The sequence below is a fragment of the Choloepus didactylus genome, chromosome 10, assembly GCF_015220235.1.
Source record: "Choloepus didactylus isolate mChoDid1 chromosome 10, mChoDid1.pri, whole genome shotgun sequence".
Taxonomy (NCBI): Eukaryota; Metazoa; Chordata; class Mammalia; order Pilosa; family Megalonychidae; genus Choloepus; species Choloepus didactylus.
In genome coordinates, this window is record NC_051316.1 from 26369717 (window position 1) to 26391917 (window position 22201).

The following is a 22201-nucleotide window of genomic DNA, read 5'->3' on the forward strand; positions in this document are numbered from 1 at the left end:
CCCCATGTAGTAGGAAGTCCAGGCTTCCAGTGGTAGAATCATAGCACCGGCTCTGTTTTTTTCACTCTGGGTCTGCTTTGTCTCTAGAATGACTCCTTAGTTACAAGATGGCCGCCAACAGGAACTGAGGCTGTTCACTCCCTTGTTATGTCTTCTTTCCCAACCATGGAATAAAAATTCCCTCTCTTCTATCTGACCAAGGCAACTTACCCATCATGTGCCAATAAGAACCAAAGAAATGCTGAGTCTTTATTGACTTCAACCTGGGTTCTGAGCTAACTGCTGACAAGGAGGACAGTTTACCATGACTGGCTTCCACAATGAGCTGAGGTAGTATCCGCTTCTCCTGCTTGGAGGAGGGGTGTGGCCTTACACAAAGTCTGGATTCTCTTTGGAAGGAAGGAGGTGAGGAACGGATACTGGAAAGGACTCTTCCTATTTTATGGATGGGTCAACCAGATCCAGAGATGTAAGTGACTCACCCAAGGCCACGCAATTTGTTAGAGGTGGAGGCCTGGCTAATCAGGCACCTCAGTCCCATTCACTGTATCACCATGTAGAGAGTTGTGCCAGAAGTGCCTTATTCTGCAAAATGGTACTAATAGTAGGTACATACCCCAAATAAAACTACCCAGAGTGAAAATAGAGCCCAACACCAGAAGTCTAGCAATTCGATGGACCTACCTGTGAAATTCCTGTAAATCAGAGAATTCCTTGGCATCAGGGAGGGGGCTGTTTTAATGCCACTTTCCTTTATTGAATGTGTGCAAAATGCTTTGAGGATCCCCATCTACCTTCTTCTCTTCATTTTCCTCCTATTCTATTATTCTTCCTCAATGCAATTCCATAAGACCTGAAGCAGGGGATGGAATGGGATTAGAAAACTCATGCTTCTGAGGACTGGGGAAAGAAGAACCATTTCACTTCCCATTGGTCTGACCGAAAAGTGTTCTCTCCAAAAGCTTATTGTAGTAACGGAGATGCTGGTCCAGCCAGGCTAGGAGCAGAAGGACCTTCTCAGGTCTTTTCCCATTAACCTCAGCCTTTCCCATAATTTATATGCTCTACAGTTTATTTGTACTTTAAAAGCCCTTTCTTTTTCCCTCCTTTTCTTTTTGCCTTGCAAAATGCACATTTATGTTATAATAGACCCTGGTTTTCTACAATAGGCTTTTGTGTATGCTTTTGATTCAAACACAAAGAGCTCCACTTTAATGTAGTAAATAAATAATCAGCCATTATTGTGCTAAATAATTCACAAAACTCAAACACACTTCCTCTCCTCCCAACTGAAGTCCAAGAGCACACCCCCACCCCCTAGCCTCATTAAGTAGCTTGAAAACAAATCACAGTGCTTTGCAGACAATGAGGCTGCATTTCTCTATTTTGAGGATAAATAAGTTTGCAGTGGGAGTATTATCCTGACGTGGGGCCCTGGATTCTGGGTCTGGATATGCAACTGATTTTTTTTTGCAGAGACATTCTGTTCAGAGCAGTTTCTATGCTCTAGGAAAGACTCTCCATTTGTAACCCTCCATCTGCTATGGGAGAACTGAAGAGGGAGATATGTGGGAAAGTCTACTTGACTTGGTCATACAGAGATTCTCCCCTCTCCTACAACCATGTCTTGCTTCTTCTTATCTCTGGCATTGAGCTCATTCTGGCTTCTGCCCTTTTGCATATATCATGCTCATCATCTTCATTCCTTCACCCTATTTATCTAACTGTAGAAATGCACTTGACTTTCAGGTCTTCAGGGAGATCTGCCCTTCCCCATATAAACTGCCCTGGCCTCTTCAGTTCACAGATAACTCCTTCCTTTGAAGTTCTTTAAGAGTCCTGGCCTACATTAGCCCCTAGAGGATCACCACATCTTCCCTGGTATCCCTGGCTAACTTTATTAGTAGACATGTTTGCTATGATCCACCTCTTTTAGGGTTTTACTAGCCCTCTCCACAATTTTCTCTGCTCCTCCTTCCACCAGTCTCTGCAAATAAATTGTAGATTCCTGGAAAGTAGGTGTGCCAGTCTGGGTATATTATGTCTCCCAAAACGACATGTTCTTTGATGCAGCCTTGTGGGGGCAGAAGTATTAGTGTTGATTAGGTTGGAATCCTTTGATCGAGTGTTTCCATGGAGATGTGACTCAATCATCTGTGGATGAGATCTTTGATTGGATAATTTCCATGGAGGTGTTACCCCACCCATTCAGGGTAGGTCTTAATTGAATCACTGGAGTCCTATAAAAAATTTCACAGACAGAAGGAGGTGCTGCAGCCAAGAGAGACACTTTGAAGAACACACAGGAGCCAAGAGTGCTTCATTTTCTTCCTATTCTATTATTCTTCCTCAAAGTAATTCCATAAGACCTGAAGCAGGGGATGAAATGGGATTAGAAAACTGGAACACAGCCTGGGATCAGCAGACACCGGCCTCATGCCTTCCCAACTAACAGAGGTTTTCCGGATGTCATTGGCCTTCCTTCGGTGAAGGTTTACTTGTGTTGATGCCTTCATTTGGACATTTTCATGGCCTTCAGACTGTAACTTTGTAATCAAATAAACTCCCTTTATAAAAGCCAATCCATTTGTCATGTTTTGCAAAATGGCAGCATTAGCAAACCGGAACAGTAGGGCTCAAATGTCAAAAGTCTTTATACTCACAAGGTAACCACTCGTTTTACCTTCAATGCCCTAGCTCCTTCCTTCAACCTATTTTTTTTTTTTCTAAGAAATGCTTCATTCTTTTGCAAAGCCCACCATCATATATTTCTGGGAATGCCCAGGGGGTGGCTTACAGGTGTCCATGGGAAGTCCCCATTTAAACACTTCCTCTCCTGCAGGCCTTGCTCACCTGCTCCTTCTCCTATGTTCAGGATGCCCTTTGTCTCCTTTAGGGTGTTGCAATTTCTGCCAGTTCTTTGCAACTGTCCCTCTAGGAGAATGTTGCCTTACCAGGCTGCTATCTTGCAGAACTCTCAGAAGCAACCATTCTTCACTGCTTCAAAATTATGCTGCACTCCTTTAGTCCTAACTGTACTAGAATCATGATAATGTACCTGTAGATTGAGTGTCTATTTCTACCAGCTTGGGGCCCAAGCATTATTCATATATAGATGCATGTAACAGTTAGGACGCAGATTAGGCTGAGTAACAAAGGGGCCAGAAAAAGATGGCAGCTTAAATTAGATAAAAGTTTATTTCTCTCTCATGTAACAGTAGGAAAATTAGTGTTGGGAGATTGTGATGATGTCTTCACAAAATTTGGGGCTCAGCCTTCTTCTTTCTTGTGGCTCCAACGTCCCTGGGAGCAATGTTTCTCAAATTAAAGAATCAGATGTATTATTATTATTTTTAAAAGTTTCCAATAGTCTTGGACCAGTGTATGGTTTTATTGTACATGAATAGCAGCTGCCTTATGCCTGGTGTTCCAGTTTGCTAATGCTGCCAGAATGCAAAATACCAGAAATGGGTTGGCTTTTATAAAGACGGTGTATTTGGTTACAAATTTACTGTCTGAAGGCCATGAAAATGTCCAAATTAAGGCAGCAACATGAGTATACCTTCATCAAAGGAAGGCCAATGGCATCCGGAAAACCTCTGTTAGCTGGGAAGGCACGTGGCTGGCATCTGCTGATCCCAGGTTGTATTCCAGCTTCTCTCTCAGCTCCTGTGCCTTCTTCAAAATGTTGTTCTTGGGGCATTTTGTCCTCTCTTAGCTTCTCTGGAGCAAACACTGGGCTAGCATCTCCAAAGTGTCAGCAAGTCTACTTTCAGCGACCGTCTCCAAAATGTCTCTCTGAGCTGCTCTCCAAAATGTCCCTCTCAGCTGCTCTGAGGTCCTTCTGTTTGTGAGCTCTTTTATAGGACTCCAGTGATTAAATCAAGACCCAAGCTGCATGGACAGAGCCACACCTCCATGGAAACATCCTATCAACAGGTCACACCCTAATCAAAGGTGTTCCTAGTCACATCTCCATGGAAACACTCAACTAAAAAGTTCCAACCTAATCAACACTAATATGTCTGCCCCCACAAGATTGCATTAAAGAATATGGCTTTTTCTGGGGGACATAATATATACAAAGCAGCACACCAGGGTTGGTCTATATTGAGATGTCTACGGATTATGTGCTTGGATGTCAAGGAAATCTCAAGTTGCTATCAAGTTTCTCTTGATTTCTGTACTTATCTTTTCATGCACTGGTAGCAAACAGGTCACACATCAATCCCTGTCCACAGACCACACTCTAAAAGAGCGCTGTCCTGGAGTGATGCCTCCTCCACACAGTTAAAGATGCTCACCATGATGACCACTGGGGCAACTTTCTGGTGAGAACTAAGGATATGGGAGCAGTGCAAGGCATGCTCCTTCTTTAAAAAGTTTCAATCTGCCAGTGGCACACATCACTTCTGCTCACATCCCACTGGCCTGAGGTTGGTCATATAACCACACTTAGCTGTAAGGGAAGTCATGTGCACAGCTAAGTTGCAGGGGCTCTGTTACTAAGGAAAGAAGAACGAATACTATGAAACGTATATGGTAGGTTGAATTATGTGCTGCAACCAACACATGCTTTTAATTTCAACCTGCGTCCTTGTAGGGGTGAACCCATTATAAATAGGAACTTTAGAAGATGTTAGCTTTAGTTAAGGTGTGGCCAACTTAACTAACGTGGGACTTGATCTGGATTATGGGAAGTCTTACAAAGAGAACACATAAGTCATAGAAGCCAGGAAGGAGAGGCCATTCCCATGTGACAGGGAACAAAAATACAAGCCAAGGAACCCCAAGAATTGTCAGCAGTCTGCTCTGGAATACTACAGATTTGAGGGAGAAAGCAAGCCTTGCCGATATCTTGATTTTGGACTTCTCTAGCCTGAAATCCATGAGACAATGAATGCTTGTTGTTTAAGCCAACCCATTGTGTGGTATTTGTCATAGCAGCCTGGCCACCTATGATGCAAGATATTTCATGTAAAACAATGCTAAGACCCATTGAGCAAATTAACAGACAGTCCAGACTTTCCCTAGGGCTTGTCTTCCTGATTTGCCTAAGATCCTCGGGGATGCCTACTTGAGTTGTAGGGTCCGTGCTGGTGGTCCTCTTTGCTTCCTGGAAGAACAGGAACTTGGGCAGGTTTGTATAGAGGTGAGAGATCTTCCTGGATGCAGGGCTGAGTGCAAGTTTCTTGAGAAGCCGGCTGCCTCTGTGCTGTCCCCACCCCTGCTGCTGTTCTGGCCCTCAGAATACTGACCACAGGGCACAGCTGTCCCCAACAGTGGTCACCTCCACTGCCTCTACTCTGCTCCCAGAGTGAGGGATACTGTTCTCTCTACCACCAATCAGCCGTTCCCTTGATTCTCCACATCACTGCAGAGACCACTGTACCTTCTTCTGAGAATGTACTGAAGGTTAGAGAAAAATGGGGTAGAAATACAGCAGAGAGGAGAACTCAGAGTAAATGCACAGACCCAGACTCAGGATTCTTTATCAGGCTTCTCCCTCCTGTTTTCATCAGAAATGGCTGAGCATCTGCCTACTACAAACTCTGGGCAAATATGACCCTAAGACTCCAGGGAGGAGAAAGTATATAATCTCTTTCTGTCTAAGATCTAATTTTAGAGCCCCTATTCCTTGTTCCAGAACATCTGTCTTCTCAGGTTACAAGCAACATCTATTCCTAGATCTACTCCTAGAACATGGTATTGGCACATTGTCCCAGTAAGAATCGCATAATCATCAGACAGAACATTTCCAACATCTGGATTATTTCACTATAGATACTATCACCTGAACAAAAGCTCAGCCCAGCCCAGGTAGGGCTGAGACCATTTCAGTCCCATTCAGTCTTGTCTTGTCAGTTATTCACTCTCCACCACAGTCATCTTAGAAATAAAAAGAATCCTTCCTTTCCGTAGGGCTTCACTTAGTCCTCAGAGCTTGGCTGGCAGTCTAGACTCCCATGTCATTCCCTCGGATTCTCTGTCTCTCCTGATCCAGGATCTTTATCAATGAGGCTGTGCTTGACTGCAAGTCAAGCCTCTACATGAACCGGAGGTTTTGCCCTGTTCTTGGGGAGAGAGGGAGGTTAGGAGGTGAGTAACAGTGTCAGTATGTAACAGTAGCTCCTGCAGTAGCCCTGTTTTAGAAGTCTGCATTCTGGCTGTCCTGCCTGTCTGATTTACAGTGATAATTTCCCAGACTGTATGATGAGCAGGTAGACATGGTGACATTGAGAGAGGGGTACGTGTCCTTCTGGGCACAGTAGCTTGTATAACCCAGAAACTGTTTCTGGCTTCTACAGTAATAGCTCTCCAACCAGATTTATTTAAAAATTTGTGAGATTATCTTGGAGACAGATAATTCTGTGGATAGAAAGATGTGCTATTGCTGCAAATGGGAAGCCTTGAATTATGCTTCATTTCAGGTGGGCTTTTCTTCTTATTTTCATGAAACCAGTGAAAGGAAAGTGTTCGATTATAATAAATGTAAAAATAAGTGATATTAATATTCATAATGGGGTTTTCTGATAATAGCAGACTGTGATGAAATCTCGACACTCCAGTATCTCCCTCTTTTCCCTTCCACCAGCTCCTTACGGGGGAGTGTGGCAACCTTGAAGTCTTGTGTTGAAAAGCCCAAAGAGAGAAGGAGTCTGGTCCCTAAATCACCACTTGGAGAGCAGTGAATTAACAATTAGGAGCATCCATTTTAGACTTGACATGAAAGGGAAATAAGCTTCTGTCTTGTCTGAAATGTTACACATTTTGGGATTTGGAATAGAAACTCTCATTTCCTTGAACAATAAAACCTGTAACCCAGTAATTCTAATTCTGGGAATAATGGCTCTATTTGCAATAGAAAAAAAAAAAAAGAAATAAAAGAGCATCCCAAATGTCCATTAGAAAAGGAATGCCTAAATAAACATCATGTACTCACAGGGAGGAATACTACACAGCAGTCACATGTCTGCACATGTCAACATGGGTGGCTTCTGAAAACAATCTAGAGTGAAGAAAGCAAGCTGTGCAGTATTGTACACAATTTGATGCCATTTATGTTGCAATGAAAAAAACGTACACAAAATACATCTCTTTAATATTTATAGACACACATAGATGGTAAAAATGTTTAATACTTGGATTGGAATGACACCACGGTGATTGGTGGTAGGGACGGAGGGTGGAGGTGAGTGAGTGGAGAACTGGTAACAGGAACTCAGTGGATTTCAGGATATCTGTAATTTTTTTTTTTCACAAAAAGATTTGAAGCAAGTGTATCAAAAGGTTAGCATTTGTTCATTTAGTATGGCTGATATGAGGATGCCTGTTCATTATCCTCTGCACTTTTCTGCATTTTTCTTTATTGATTAAAAAAAGAAGAAGAATCCAAGGAGAGAAAACTCTTGCTTAGTTCTCCAGGGCCTGGCAGCAGAGAGCTCCCCCAAGGAAGAATCATGGCACCTGCTAGGCTTTGCTCTGTTTGGAACCCTCTGAGGCTTCCTCTTTCATTACATGAGCTGCCGCGTTTTCTGCTAAAAATAGAGAAGAACCCCCTTCCTGGGCTCCACCATTTCTCCCCCTTCCCCTTGCCCTTCTCCATTCCTTTCACCACCACCAGAGTTAAGACCATTTTCCACTCTTCTACACCACTGAGGTCCCACATAAAGAAGTTCTGAGTTCAAAGAGCAATGCAATAATAAATAATTGAATAAATAATAAAGCGTGCCCACTTTTTCTGGTGCAGGAACAGAGAGAACATGATTTAACGTGCCCCACCAAGCAGAAGACAAGAAATAATTTCAAACATATCAAAGGTTTGAGAATTTCCCTGTGGATTCCTGCCTTCATGGGAAATAAACATTTGGAGATTCCAGTGCCAGGACACCATGGACTCCTGTGTTATGTCCTCGATTTCTCTATCTCTTTTGACCCAGGATCATTCATAAATCTAGCAATATTCAAGGTCGAGAAAAATGTAGGGAATCAGAAACTCTCAAACACTGCTGTTGGGAATGTAAATGAATACAACCACTTTGGAAAGTACACACTCAGTGGAAGGTTTTGGGCACAGCACACAAAGGACTTGTTAATGGAGATTTTACACCCCCTTTTACACAGACACATGCCCTTTTTTCTAAATCTGTAATTCTTGCTGTACTTCTTGCTTTCTGTCCTTCTCACAGGGCCTTTCTTCTCCTCAGCCTTCCTGGATCATCTAGGGTACTCTGGTTGTTGCAACAGAAACTGCTTCTGGCTAATTAAGGGGGAGAAAAGTAATTTTTAGGAAGAATAAGGAATAAATTGGGAAGCTGAAGAATTGGACCTCAGACAAGAATGGAACTAGAGCAATTTAGGGGGTGAGCTGGTTTGGATGTATTATGTCCCCCAAAACTCTATTATCTTTGATGCAGTCTTGTGTGGGCAGGAAACGTATTGGTGTTGATTGTGTTGGAGACTTTTGATTGGATGTTTCCATGGAGATGTGATCACTCAACTGTGGGCGAGATCTTTCATTGGATAATTTCTATGGAGGTGTGGCCCTGCCCATTCGGCATGGGCCTTGATTAGTTTACTGGAGCACTACATAAGCTCAGACAGAAAGAGCAAGCTTGCTACAGCCAAGAGGGACACTTTGAAGAATGCACAGGAACTGAGAGAGGAACTGCAGTTTACAGAGACATTTTGGAGACAGCCATTGAGAGCAGACTTTTGCTCCAGAGAAGCTAAGAGAGGACAAAGGCCACAAGAGCAACTGAGAGTGACATTTTGGAGAGAAGCTGAAGCCTAAAGAGGAACATCCTAGGAGAAAGCCATTCTGAAACTAGAACTCTGGAGCAGTCACCAGCCACGTGCCTTCCCAGCTAACAGAGGTTGTCTGGACACCATTGACCATCCTCCAGTGAAGGTACCCGATTGTTGATGACCTACCTTGGACACTTTATGGCCTTAAGACTGTAACTGTGTAACCAAATAAACCCCCTTTATAAAAGCCAATCCATTTCTGGTGTTTTGCATTCCAGCAGCATTAACAAACTAGAACAGGGGGACTCTGGAGGCAGAACAAACGAAGAGTCACTCTGGGATGAACTGGTTCTGGCAATTTCCAGCACTCCTGTCACTCTGTTCCAAGGAGAGATCTGCCTGGCCTAGGTTATGTCATGTACTCGCTCACTGGCCAGGCTAAGTTGGAGCTTACTGACTGACGGTCCTACCAAATCCCTGATTCATAGGGGTGAGGGTTAAAGCCAGGTGTCATTACCAAAAGAGGGGGAGCAGATGCTGGGCAGGCCAAAGTAATGTAAATCTCCTTGGCTTCTCACGTGGCAGGTGCTTCCTCTGTCTCCTGGCACTCGTGGCCACTCCTTGCTGCACACAGAATTTCAAAGTTGTTCTCATGCTAATTTTCAGAGCAATTCACCTCATTTTCTTTATCCTAGCCCAACCTAACCATGCCTTTCAGGCTTCAACTTTCTTGACCAAAGGGACCTATCGAAGCATTTTCCTACACAACGAACCATCTACCCCTGAGATCAATTATGCCACTTCTCTATAAGACAAATTGGCTGCAAGGAGTGTGTGTTTACAGGGCACATTTCCCTCTGCTCCAGATCCACATTAAGGAAGACTGGACATCTTCACCTGGTAGAGGAGGCAGGTGTTGACGATGAGAGCAACAGAGAGAAGTCATGGGTGGAAGACAAGAAGACAAGGGGCAAAAAGAGTAATAAATAGAAAAGAGCAGACATAAGAGAAGGCAGGAGGGCAGTAGAGCGGACAGGGTGTGTTTCTTCCAGGCAATGGGTTGGATTGGGCGGAATCAGCATCCTTAACTATTTTTATGTCACGGATCCCTTCGGCCATCTGAGGAAGTTTATGGTCCATTTTTCAGAAAAAAAATTACACAGGATTACAAAGGAAACCAATTACACTGAAATACAGCTAGGATAATTTAAAGAGAACTTGTCAAATAGTAATATATGTGCTTCATTATCAAGGTATTATATAATAAGATCCAGTGTTCGTTCTAATAACTGCTTTAATTTTGAGGCAGTGTTAAGTATATGTGATACAAAATTTTTCTATGATCCCATTGGTGACAAAATTGTAAGTACTGTTAACATACGGAGGTTTGTTACCTCCATCCATAGAAGGAAGTAGTATATTTCAGTTAGAAGTAGTGAAAATTAAGATGTGGCTTTTCTCATCCAAATCTATCAAGCTCCTGAATTTTATCTGTAGACACCAAGTTAAAAACTTCTGCTCTAGGGCAGATGGGTTGGGCAGAGAATGAAGGAGCTATTTCCTTGAGAGACTTGGAGGCAAGGAGCATAGGAAGTTCTGCTTCAAGACACAAAGTATGGTCCAGAGGCGGGCAAGGAAACTGCCCTCCTTTGTTTGGGACACCATCTTGCTGTGGCACCTGGGGAATAGTGGCTTTGGAAGGACCAGTTTTGGCCTTATCACAATGGGCACCCTTAGTGGTGCCCATCAACTGTCTCCTTCCAGTGGATCCGTCAACTGTCTCCTTCCAGTGGATCCCCAAGCAGGGCAGAAATAACATGGCGGCCACTGGTTGCTGCGTTGGTCCATGGTTGGGAGAGGAAGGGAATAACTTGCCTCTCTTTCAGCACCAAGGCTCACTCCTGGCTACCTCCTTGCTGATGGGAGATGCTGGCTCCTGCCAAATACCTTCAAGTTGAATAAGTGAGCAGTTTCTTCCTTAGAGTAGGAATTTCCACTAACCTTCTATATCCAGTGAAGTCAGTCAGACTCAGGATTGTCCCATTCCTCTCTTCTCTGTGGTTGACGCTAAGCTTTGGGAGTTTACACAGGTACTCTGAGAACATTGGCTTGAAGGCACCTCTGCATCTTGATCTTGATCTATCTTGGTTCTATGCTGAGATAGATTTTAACCTCTTTGGTCCTTTGATGGTTCTGCAAAGAAGGGATGACACCTGTAACAGAGTTCTTTAGAGAAACAGAACCAAAAGGATATATATATAGACACACCTGTATTTTTGAGAGATTTTAAGAAATTGGCTCATGCATTTGTTGGGGCTGGCAAATCTAAAATCTGTAGGGCAGGCTGGCAGCCTGGAAACTAAGGCAGGATTTCTTCTCTGGGAAACATCAGCTTTTTTCTTCTTGTGGTCTTCCACTGATTGGATGGGGCCCATCCACATTTTCAAGGGTAATGCCCTTTACTTAAAGTCAATTGATTGTAGATGTTAACCATATTTTGTAGATGTAATTGACTTTAAGTAAAGGGTATTACTCCTCAGTGATACCTAGATTACTGTCTCATTAAATAACTGGACACCATAACCTAGCCAAGTTGACACATAAGACTAGACATTGTAACACCTCATCCAATCCCTGGCTGAAGAGTCTGCCATACATCCTCTGCTCTAGTATCCCCTTGTCTTGGGTGCAGACTTTCTCATTTTCTCCCTAATAAGACCCCTTCCGAGGCTTAGGAAACACTTAAATGCTTTCACCCTACATGGGACATGACTCCCAGGGGTGTAAATCTCCCTGGCAATGTGGGACATGACTCCTGGGGATGAGTCTGGACCTGGCATCATGGGATTGAGAAAGTCTTGTTGACCAAAAAGGGGAAGAGAAATGAAACAAAGTAAAGTTTCAGGGGCTGAGAGATTTCAAACGGAATCAAGAGGTCGTTCTGAAGTGTTATATAGAAATCCCTTTGTAATTTTTAGTGTATTGGAATAGCTAGAAGGAAATACCTGAAACTGTTGAACTGCAACCCAGCAGCCTTGATTCTTCAAGACGATTGTATAACTATGTAGTTTACACAGTGTGACTATGTGATTATAGAAAACCTTGTGGCTCACACTCCCCTTATCCAGTGTGTAGACAGATGAGTAGAAAAATGAGGACAAAATGTAAATGAATAATAGGGGGCAATGGGTTGTTTTCGGGTATTCTCTTTTACTTTTATTTTTATGTGTATTTTTATTTTTTGGAGTAATGAAAATGTTCAAAAACTGACTGTGGTTATGAATGTACAACTATATGGTGGTACTGTGAACAACTGATTGTACACTTTGGATGGTTATATGGTATGTGAATATATCTCAATAAAATTGCAGGGGAAAAAAAATGCTTTCCCAAGGTTCTCTGAGGTTTCTGGGGGTATTGTGGACCTGACACACTGTCACATCATTCTACTAATTCATCTCCATGATGGAACGAAGGGCTGCCAGTGGAATCTGATGATCCTGCTTGGGAAACAAGACACAAGTGGACTCTGCCTTGGTGGCTCCAGACTTAAGAAAGGAGTCCATGATTTCTCCTTCTTCTGGACTAAATACAAGTAAATGCAAAGGCAAGCACTGACACCACACACGATGATCAGCCTCTTGCCTCTTGGTTCCCAAACTCCTTCCATCAAGCCCAGACTGTACTTATCCAGTCTACCCGAAGGGGCCATGCACAATTTATCTGCTTCTCTTTCTAGTCTGCGGTTGTGATGCCAACTTTAAGTCTTCATGCTTTGGGAACTTAGCCTTTTAAAATGCAACCCTCCACCCTCTTTTCTTCTTGAGGTTCCCAACTTCTACAAATTAAGGTCTGGGCTTCCAAGGCCATCGTTTCTGAGTTTTGAGAGCCCATTTGGAACTGAAAATCCAAGACTTTGATTCTTCGGTCTCTGCCTTTGTCTTCTGTTGACCCAGCCCTGAGGAAAGGCATGCAGGCAACTAAACGGAGGGAAGGTTATAGGGCAACTTCTGCTTGGGAAATGATTTAAAATCTCGAAGTGTCACATCAGCACCCCAAGCATTCATGGACGAGTGAGAATTCCAACCACAGCTATATTTTCTGCCCCAGAAATGACATTGGTCTTTTTTACCCCCTTAAAGTATGAACATATATAAAATTCTGATTGATGGTTTGATCGCATATCAACTTCTGAGGGAGAGGGGAAGGAGGAGGCATGTAACGATGAAGAGAAGATGTGTTCTGTTCCAGTTGGAGATATAGCAAAGCATTCCTAGTTGAAGGGGGGAAAAGATGGTGGCAATTAGTGAGCCGAGAAGACTCATGTGTGAGAGGGATGACTTGGGAGGGCAGAGGTGGTGTGTGTTGGGGGAGGTGTTTGGCAGATGCTAAGTGCCTCCGTGTGAGGAATGGTGTCTAGGCTTTGCTGTGGCCCGGAGCATGGGACTTGGACCCTGAACCCTTCCCTCGAGGAGCTGGGTGTGACTGCTAAGTGGAGGGTGAGGTTGGGCAGCTTATGTATCTGACAGAGACTCAACCTTGACAGCATTTATCGACCCACACTTTTCAGGCATCTCCAAGAAATCACCTCTACCCTGCAGAAGCCTCGTTCCCTGAGAGGCTCAGGCCAACCTTTCCAGAATCATGATGAGCATCGAGTCGTGAAGGCAGGATTGGCAGCTTGGCTCAGGATGCTGCACACTGCCAAGCTCTCTGCCATCTTTAGTGACAGCAGACTGCACAGACATTCCAGTAAGGGAGAAGGATCCTAAAGCAACTCTGAGTGAAAAGGAACGAAACAAAATGAGGTAGAGCCCCTTGCTACGCAAAGTGAGGGTAGGTTCCAAGAACCCCAGGCAACACCTGGGAGCCCATTGGAAATGCAGAATCTCTCTCCCTCCCAGGACTCACTGAACCCCAACCTGCAGGTTAACAAGATGCCCAGGGGGTGCACTGTAAAGTTTGAGAAGCATTGTCTATAGCAGAGTTATGGGTTGAATTGGGTCGCCCCCAAACATATTTTCAAGCCCTAATCCCTGATCCTTTGAATGGGACCTCATTTGGAAATAGGGTCTTTGAAGATGTGGAAATAGGGTCTTTGAAGATGTGCTAGTTAAGCTGAGGCCAAACAGACTTAGGGATGGGTCCTGATCCAATGTGACTGTTTGTCCTTATAAGAAGAGGGAAATTTGGACACGGAACAGACACGAAGATGATGGACACATGAAGACAGAGGCAGAGAATGTGCTATACTTGTAGGAAGTCAAGGGATGGCAAGGATTGTCAGTTCCCACCAGAAGCCAAGAGAGAGGCACAAACAGATTCTCCCCTACAGACTTCAGAGGAAGCACGGCCTTGCTGACCCTTTAATTTCAGACTTCTCATCCAGAACTGTGAGATGAAAAGTTTCAGTTGTTTTAAGTCACCCAGATTGTGGTACCCTGTTATGGAAGCCCCAGCATACTAAGACAGCCTGGTACCACTTGGGCAAAAAAAAAAAAAAGTCTAGGCACATAAAACAACAGCACACTCTTTCCACAGCCTGTATAATACTTTTAATATTTGCCTTTTTTGGGAGGAGAGGACAATGGAGAGAAAAATCAATCAAGAAGAGAAACTAAAATGAAACCGTGAGCCCCACAAAGGCTGCAAATGCATTTTCCCACAGCGTAAGAGGTTCTTGCAGGCCACTTCTTCAAGAAAGATCTCCAAAGATGCTGAAAAGGTCACCAACCGTTTGTTTCTTCCAAGACCAGAACACAAGGCCTGGGTTCAAAGCCGGGTTTCAAGGGCTCAGCATCCCACGGCCCTTTGAAGGCCGTGCTTTGCTAAAGCTGGGGCTGCTCTATCAGGCTTGCGATAATATTTCCATACTGTACATTTACTGCAGCTACTCATTAAGTCAAATTGCTTGCACATGAAGTCATGTGGAAAAAAGGGAAGGGGCATTTAAGACATAACATTCACTAGATGCAAACATAAGAAGAAAAGCCTTTTTCATCCAACGTTGATTCCCAGTCAAAGCAAAATTCCAGAGATTGCGCAGGGTGAAATAGATTAATATTAAGCTGAAAATAATTTTGCATTCAGTGTCTCACTCCTGCCATTTGCTAATGGTCTGTTTGTTGCCTTATATAGTTACTTCAAAGCACTGGGTGGCAAGTTGAAAAGGAGCTATTGGTAACAGAAGCAGGGTTTTAAAAAAAGAAAAAGTCTGGAAAGTGGGGGTGGATGTGGGGAGATGGGATACCCCTGACTACTTCAAGAGTCCTCAGAGCAGCCACAGTAAAACAACTCATTTGTGGAGCTGGAAATGGCCCCGAGAAGAAGTTGGATTTTTGGCATCCTTATTTGGTGTCCTTTTGGGGGCACATTTGTTTGAAATCTTTGAAAATCAGGCATAATTCAAATACATGTTCTCAAGTCTCCAACTCAGGGTCAGGAAAACACTGACATGAGAGAGTGTCACCATTGACAATTATCTTTCCAAAGTGGTTTATGTAGGAAGTGTCACTAAAGCAAGTTTGCAAAACCAAGGCCCATACTTGCCACCCTTCAGTCATGGGACCAGCGATAAAACACCAGGATGGTTCATACCCATGAGGATGGCTATTATTAAAAAACAAAAGAAAATAACAACATGGAAAATGACAAGTGTTGGCAAGGATGAGGAGAAATTGGAACCTTCGTGCATTGTTGGTGGGACCATAAAATGGTGCAGCTGCTATGGAAAACGGTTTGGCAGTTCCTAAAAAAGTTAAATATAAAATTGCCATATGACTGACAATTCCAGTTCTAGGCATATAGCCAAAAGAATTGAAAGCAGAGACTCAAACAGATACTTGCACACCAACTTTCAATAGCAGCATTATTTACAATAGCCAAAAGATGGAAAGAACCCAAGTGTCCATCAACAGATAAATGGATAAATAAATGGTCTGTCCACAAAATGGAATACTATTCAGCCATATAAAGAAATGAAGTTCTGCTGCATGCTACAATAAGGATGAACCTTGAAAACATTATATTGAGTGAAATAACCCAGTTGCAAACTTCAATGGTTGCTGATATGCTCATAGGCATAGGGGACAGGTGGTTTGATGGGCTGAGCCCTCTACCATGGGACTTACCCTTGGGAAGACAGTGGCTGGAAAGGAGAGGCTAGGCCTGCCTATAATTGTGCCTAAGTGTCTCCTCCTGAATGCCTCTTTGTTGCGCAGATGTGGCCCTGTCTCTCTAGCTAAGCCAACTTGGCAGGTAAAATCACTGCCCTCCCCCCTACATGGGTTCAGACACCCAGGGGAGTGAATCTCCCTGGCAACGTGGAATATGACTCCCGGGGAGGAATATAGACCCAGCATCGTGGGACGGAGAACATCTTCTTGACCAAAAGGGGGATGTGAAAGGAAATGAAATAAGCTTCAGTGGTGAGAGATTCCAAAAGGAGTTGAGAGGTCACTCTGGTGGGCACTCTTACGCACAATATAGACAACCCTTTTTAGGTTCTAATGAATTGGAATAGCTAGCAGTAAATACCTGAAACTATCAAACTACAACCCAGAACCCTTGAACCTTGAAGACGATTGTATAAAAATGTAGCTTATGAGGGGTGACAATGTGATTGGGAAAGCCATATGGACCACACTCCCCTTTGTCCAGTGTATGAATGGATGAGTAGAAAAACGGGGGGGGGGGGAAGGCACCCAGTGTTCTTTTTTACCTTAATTGTTCTTTTTCACTTTAATTTTTATTCTTATTATTTTTGTGTGTGGTAATGAAAATGTTCAAAAATTAATTTTGGTTATGAACACACAACTATATAATGGTACTGTAAACAACTGAATATATGCTTTTTATGACTGTATGATATGTGAATATATCTCAATAAAATAGAATTTAAAAACAACATAAGAAAAAAAAAAATAGCCTACCAGAGCTCCTGCTTCAGCATTGCCCTGGGCAAGGGTGGAATTAAAGCTGTCTGAGAGTAACTATTCAGGTGAAAACAGTAATAGCCTAAAGGGGTGTATCTTTAAATAGTCTATACTGGAACTGACAAAAAAAAAAAAAATAACCCAGTTGCAAAGGAAAAATATTGCATGAGTTCATTTATATGAAATACCTAGGATAAACAAGTTGATAGAGACAGAATGCAGATTAGAGGTTACTGGGGCAGGAGGGAGAAGGGGAGTGAGGGGTTATTGCTTAATAGGTACAGAGTTTCTGTTTATGATCTAGGAAACGGTTGGTGGTGATGGGAGTATAAATTGTGAGTGTAATTAATACCACTGAAATGCACACTTAAATATGGTTAAAATGAGAAGTTTTGTGATATGTATGTATGTGTGTGTGTGTATGTGTATATATATACATATATATGTATGTGTGTGTATATATATATATATCACCACAATAAAAAGGAAATAGGAAGTTAAGACACCGGGTGTGGCTGCGTCTTGGGGAGGTAGGTATGTGGGAACAGGTCCCAGGAGCTAGGGTTCCTGCTGGCAGCAGAGGCGGGGATGGGGGGCTCCAGCCCACCATGGAAGAGAGAACGCAAGATCCAGGAAATATCATGAGGCTTTCCACTTGGCTTTTCCTTTCATCAGAAGAGCTCAAAACCCTTTGCATAGTAATTAACAAAGTTCTTCTAATCACTGGGTATTATCATTCCCGTTTTACAGATAAATGGGTGACCCCCTAAGGTTATAAAGAGAACTAGTAATGGAGTTGTTGATATAATACAGGAGACCTGGGAAGATTGAAAGAGGTGAAAGGGATATGCAAATACCTTATAAACTCAACCACAGGATGCAAGCAGTGGAAGCTGTCAGTTCCAATAAAGGATCAGTTTGATGTCATGTTAATTTCTCTCACCTAAAACCTTTGGAGAGACCTGACCTTCATCTTCTAGGGTCTCTGCTTCCAGCTGCTGCACCACTCAGTCCTCTCGTTTCTATCTGGAACCTTCCATCGCCCTATGCAAGCGCCGTTAACCATTGTCCATGCCAGGGGTTCCCTAATGGTAGCCTGGAGGCAGTCCTTGGCAAAATGTGAGGAGTAAAGGCAAGGGTGCGAGTATTTTTTCCACAAGGCCAAATTTATTCAACTGAAAAAGCCATCCTTGATCCTGAGATTTCTTTCCTTTTTTTTTTTTTTTTTTTGGCATTAAAATGTCATTCCAACATCATTTGGTATTAAAATGATGGTGCCAGTACATGGTAGTTTTTTTTCCTTAATGTGTTTACATGGAAAAATTGCAAGTTGGCCACCTTAGGTAGATCCTCCAAAATTATTATTTTTTTGAAATTTTATTGGTCCATGAAATTCCAGTCTGGGTCTCACTGCTAAATGCTATATTGCTTGCTTTTCGAAGACCTGAGCTTGGGCCTATAGGAAGCAATGAAATGCATATACTAGAACCTTTAGGCAACCTCCTGCCAAGAGAGGAATTTGGACTCGGCAGCCTCTGATTTTGGAATGTAGCCTTTCCAGAATTCAAGGAAAGCCAATGGATATGTGAAGCTCTCACCTCCAGGGGCCAAATGCCCTTGACCGCTGACTCAGAACTCCAAAGGCAGTAGCCACCCCCCACCCCCAAGCTTAGTGGGCACCTGCTTTGTCCTGCTGCCTGGGGCGTCAGAACCTGTTCTGGGCATCCCCAGATAGGACTAACAGAACATAATACTTTGAATGATCATTAGAGGTAATTCAAGCCACACCATGTTCTGCAGGTATATTGCCCATTAATTAGGGCGTCGTGGGAGGGCCAGAGCCATTTATGATGTTGTTTTCTAAGGAAGAATGCATTCTGAGCTCCAAATTGCTAAATTAAAATCAAACACTTAAAATGATTCACGGAAGGTAGGAGCTGGTTTCCCTCCATGAGACCCTACTGCATTGATAGCAACATATCTATAAGGTTTTTTATGCTTTAGCTCCCCAATCCTAGTGAACCCCTTTGAGGCAGAGGGGGTGGAAGAAAGAGCAGGGCTCTAGACCCTATTTGTAGCTACCAGCCACGTGGGGCTATTGAACACTTGAAATGTGGCTGGTCCAAATTGTGAAGTGTGGGAAATGTAAAATGCCCGCTGGGTTTCAAAGACACAGTACAAAAAGAGAATTTAAAATATCTCGATACTTTTTAAAATATTAATTACACATTGAAGACATATTTTGGAAATTTGGTGTGAACTAAATTAAGATTAATTTCAAGTCTCTTCTGGCTTTGCTAACGTGGCTCGAAAACATAAAATTATATACGTGGCTTACATTTGTGACTCCTTGTTTCTATTGCGTAGCACTTTGCTAGGGTGGAGACTGGCAAACCAAAGCCCCCAGGGCCAAATCTAGCACAATGCCTATTTTTGTAAATAAAGTTTTACTGGCACGCAATCACGCCCATTCATTTACATATGGTCTCTGGCTGCTTTTGTGCTACAACAGTGGAGTTGAATAGCTGGGACAGATATCACATGGCCCACAAAGCCTAAAATCTTTTTGTTCGGCCCTTTATTGAAAAATATTTGCTGACCCTTGGTCTAGACTATCAATTCACATTCTGGTTTCCCAACTTACCAGATGTGTGATTTGGGCAAATTTCTTTATCTGTTTGTGTCTTTGTGTTCTCATGTATAAAATGGGGGTAATCATAAAGCAGGCCTACCCCCAAGAGATGGCTGTGAGGATTGAATGGAATAGTATACATCAAGCGTGGAGTAAATGTTCAATAAATGTATCATAATCATCATCATCACTTATGCAGATGAGGAGACTGAGGTTCAGAGAAGTTATGTATGGTCCACATTCACAGTCACACAGCTAGTAGGTAATAGAAGTGAGGACTCAATCCATGTCTTTTAACTCACATTTTGTAATTTCATTCTAAGACTTTTTAAAAACAAAATAAAACAAACAGCCCTTTAAAAAGGGATTGTCAAATGTTGGAAGCGTAAATTCATGGCTTACACACCACCCGCAGCCCCCTTCCCAACCGCAGATGATGAACTTAATCCTTATGGCCAAGATCTGGCCTCAGGATCCTTCTTAACACAGCTGTCCAGGCAGTGAACACAACTGAACTTAGCATATGAGCTGAAACCTCTTTGCCATCCCTGGTCTAAAGACATGGACCTCAAGTTGGGTTTCATATAACAACTCCAATAAAAATAGCTCCCATTGATTAAAATGTATATTATACTTTTGAGGTTCCTAAGAGTTGGAGAGATTTATTTGAAAGATGTTTTTAAAAATTATTAGGCATATAATGAAAATAACAATACTTCACATCTGCAAATCCCTTTGCAATTTATAAAACATGTTCAGATATATAATCCTCCTTGATTCCCACAGCATCCATATAAGGTTAACAGAACTGATATTGCTATTCTATATTCATGGATGGCAAAATTGAAGACCAGAGAATTTATGGTTGCCCAACATTAGAAGGCTAGTGAATGGCAGAACTTAGACTCTTGTCACTCCCCTTAGAGCCAGAGTCTTCAACTGAAATACCTTAGAGGCCAGCCAGTGTGAATTTGTGAAGCAAGCTGGATATTTGTGTATGGATCCAATAGGCAGAGTCTTTACTTGCAAAAAAAAGTTTATTCTCTTCCATTTTTCTTCAAATGTGTAGCCTTCTGATCTACCTTTTCCTCCCAAACTTTCTTAAAGGTGTGGTGTTTTGGTTAGCTATTGCTGCATAACAAACCACCCCAAAACTTAGAGGCACAAAATCACAGTTACTAGTTATTCTTTCTCACAATTTTGTGGGTTGGCTGGGCTACACTGGGCATTTCTTTTGTTCTATGTGGTTTCAGCCAGGGCTGCTGTCATATGGAGGCTCAATGAGGCTGGAGTGTCCAAGACGGCTCACTTACCTGGCTGACAGATGGGTTGGCTGCTGGCCGGGAGCTCACGTGGGGTTGTAGAATGGAGTTCTCCAGTTCTTTCCGGGTGGCCTCTGTACGTGGCTTGGGTTTCACCCAGCATGATGGCTGGGTTCCAAGACAGAGTGTTCCAAGTATGTGAAAGCAGAGGCTTTAGGGTTCAGAAGTTAGACAGCCTCACTTCTCCCACATTCCGTCAGACAAAACAAGTCACAGGCCAGCCCTTATTCAGGAGGAGAGAAAACAGACTTCACTTCCTGACAGAGGAATGAATTAGAATTTGCAGCCATTTTCAATCCATAACATTCGGATACAGGGAAATATTTCTCTATTATAGGAAAAATATCAGAGCTACACAGTGGTAATTGGTAAGAGATAAGATGAAGTACAAGGCCCTGGCAAACCAGGGGGGCAGGCCCAGTCTACTGTTGCCAGATGGGAACCCAGGCCCACCATCTCTGCGTCTTCTAATTTTCAAGAAAAGGCAGAGATATGGATTTTCCTGGGAAATCTCTTGATTTTGTCAATGCAAGCTCAACCTTTAAAATCATATTGCTTGTGGTAAATCCACCCACGGGCTTCCAGTTTTCCACATCTGCCTTACACTCTTCCAGTAATGGCATGTCTTTTTTGTGAAATACCTGCCAGCAAGACAGACACAGGCAACTCATTCATCAGAGAATGTCATTGCTTGGTGGTTGGTAAAAGAGGAAGAAAAAAAGAAAGAAAAAAGTTAATTATACTGAGGCTGGGTAGTTGCCAGGAGAAAAGTTATTTCTATCATTTATTTGCTAGTACTTACTCGCAGAACGATAAATCAAAGTCTTGGGTTGGCTAGGAGGAGCATCCGTGGTGGGCAGCTGTGCCAGACAGAACCACCTTTTTTAATAAGATGAGCACCTGTGGAGGGTTGGTTTCCAATTATTTCCTGCAGCTCTTATCACATTTCAGGCTGGAGGAGAAAAGGGAAGGGATGAGAAGGGAAGACAAAGGAAAGGGAGGAGGAGGAGGGAAGCCTCAGCAGCCTGAAAGACACACCGCTCTCCGGAACAGGGAGAAGAGGCAGATGTGGACGAGGGAACCCCCCATTAGAGAACACCCCTCCACCCCACCCTGGAGCCTCCGCAGTAACCGGACTGGTCTACCACACCTGGGAAGGAGGTCTTTCTGCTCCTCTGCAGCCTCACTACCAGGCCCCAGGGCCTTTTCTCACCAGGGTAACCACACACGCAGTTTAGCAACAACCAGAAAATATCCGTCCAACAATATAATGAAGAGCTCAAAAAACAGACCTTGGTTCATGGGTGACAAAGAGAGTGTTCTGAAATCTGAATCCTGGTGGCACTGCACATGCCAAACAATTCCCAATATTTAAGGCCACAGGGCAACCCGCTTGCTGCCTTCTAATGGAAACCTCAGAGGTGACGAAAGGGGTTCTGGGGACCCCTCCTCCAAGTATCTGCTCGAAGGGCTTCTCAGGGTGGGAACAGGAGCCAGGGATCTCTCCCTGCCCCCTACCCCATTCCCGTCTACAGTGTATCTATGTGTGCCTGTGGCAGGGGGAG

The 22201-nt window shown here is 43.2% G+C and overlaps 1 long non-coding RNA gene across 1 annotated transcript; it reads right to left on the bottom strand.

Annotated features, from left to right (window-relative positions):
- Positions 1-724: 724 nt before the first annotated feature.
- LOC119504711 lies at positions 725-21410 on the bottom strand. The gene is made up of 3 exons (XR_005210617.1): positions 20628-21410; positions 10750-10941; positions 725-853 (listed from the first exon to the last, which is right to left on the bottom strand). It is a non-coding gene; the product is annotated as an uncharacterized LOC119504711 (long non-coding RNA).
- Between the last annotated feature and the right edge of the window lie 791 nt (positions 21411-22201).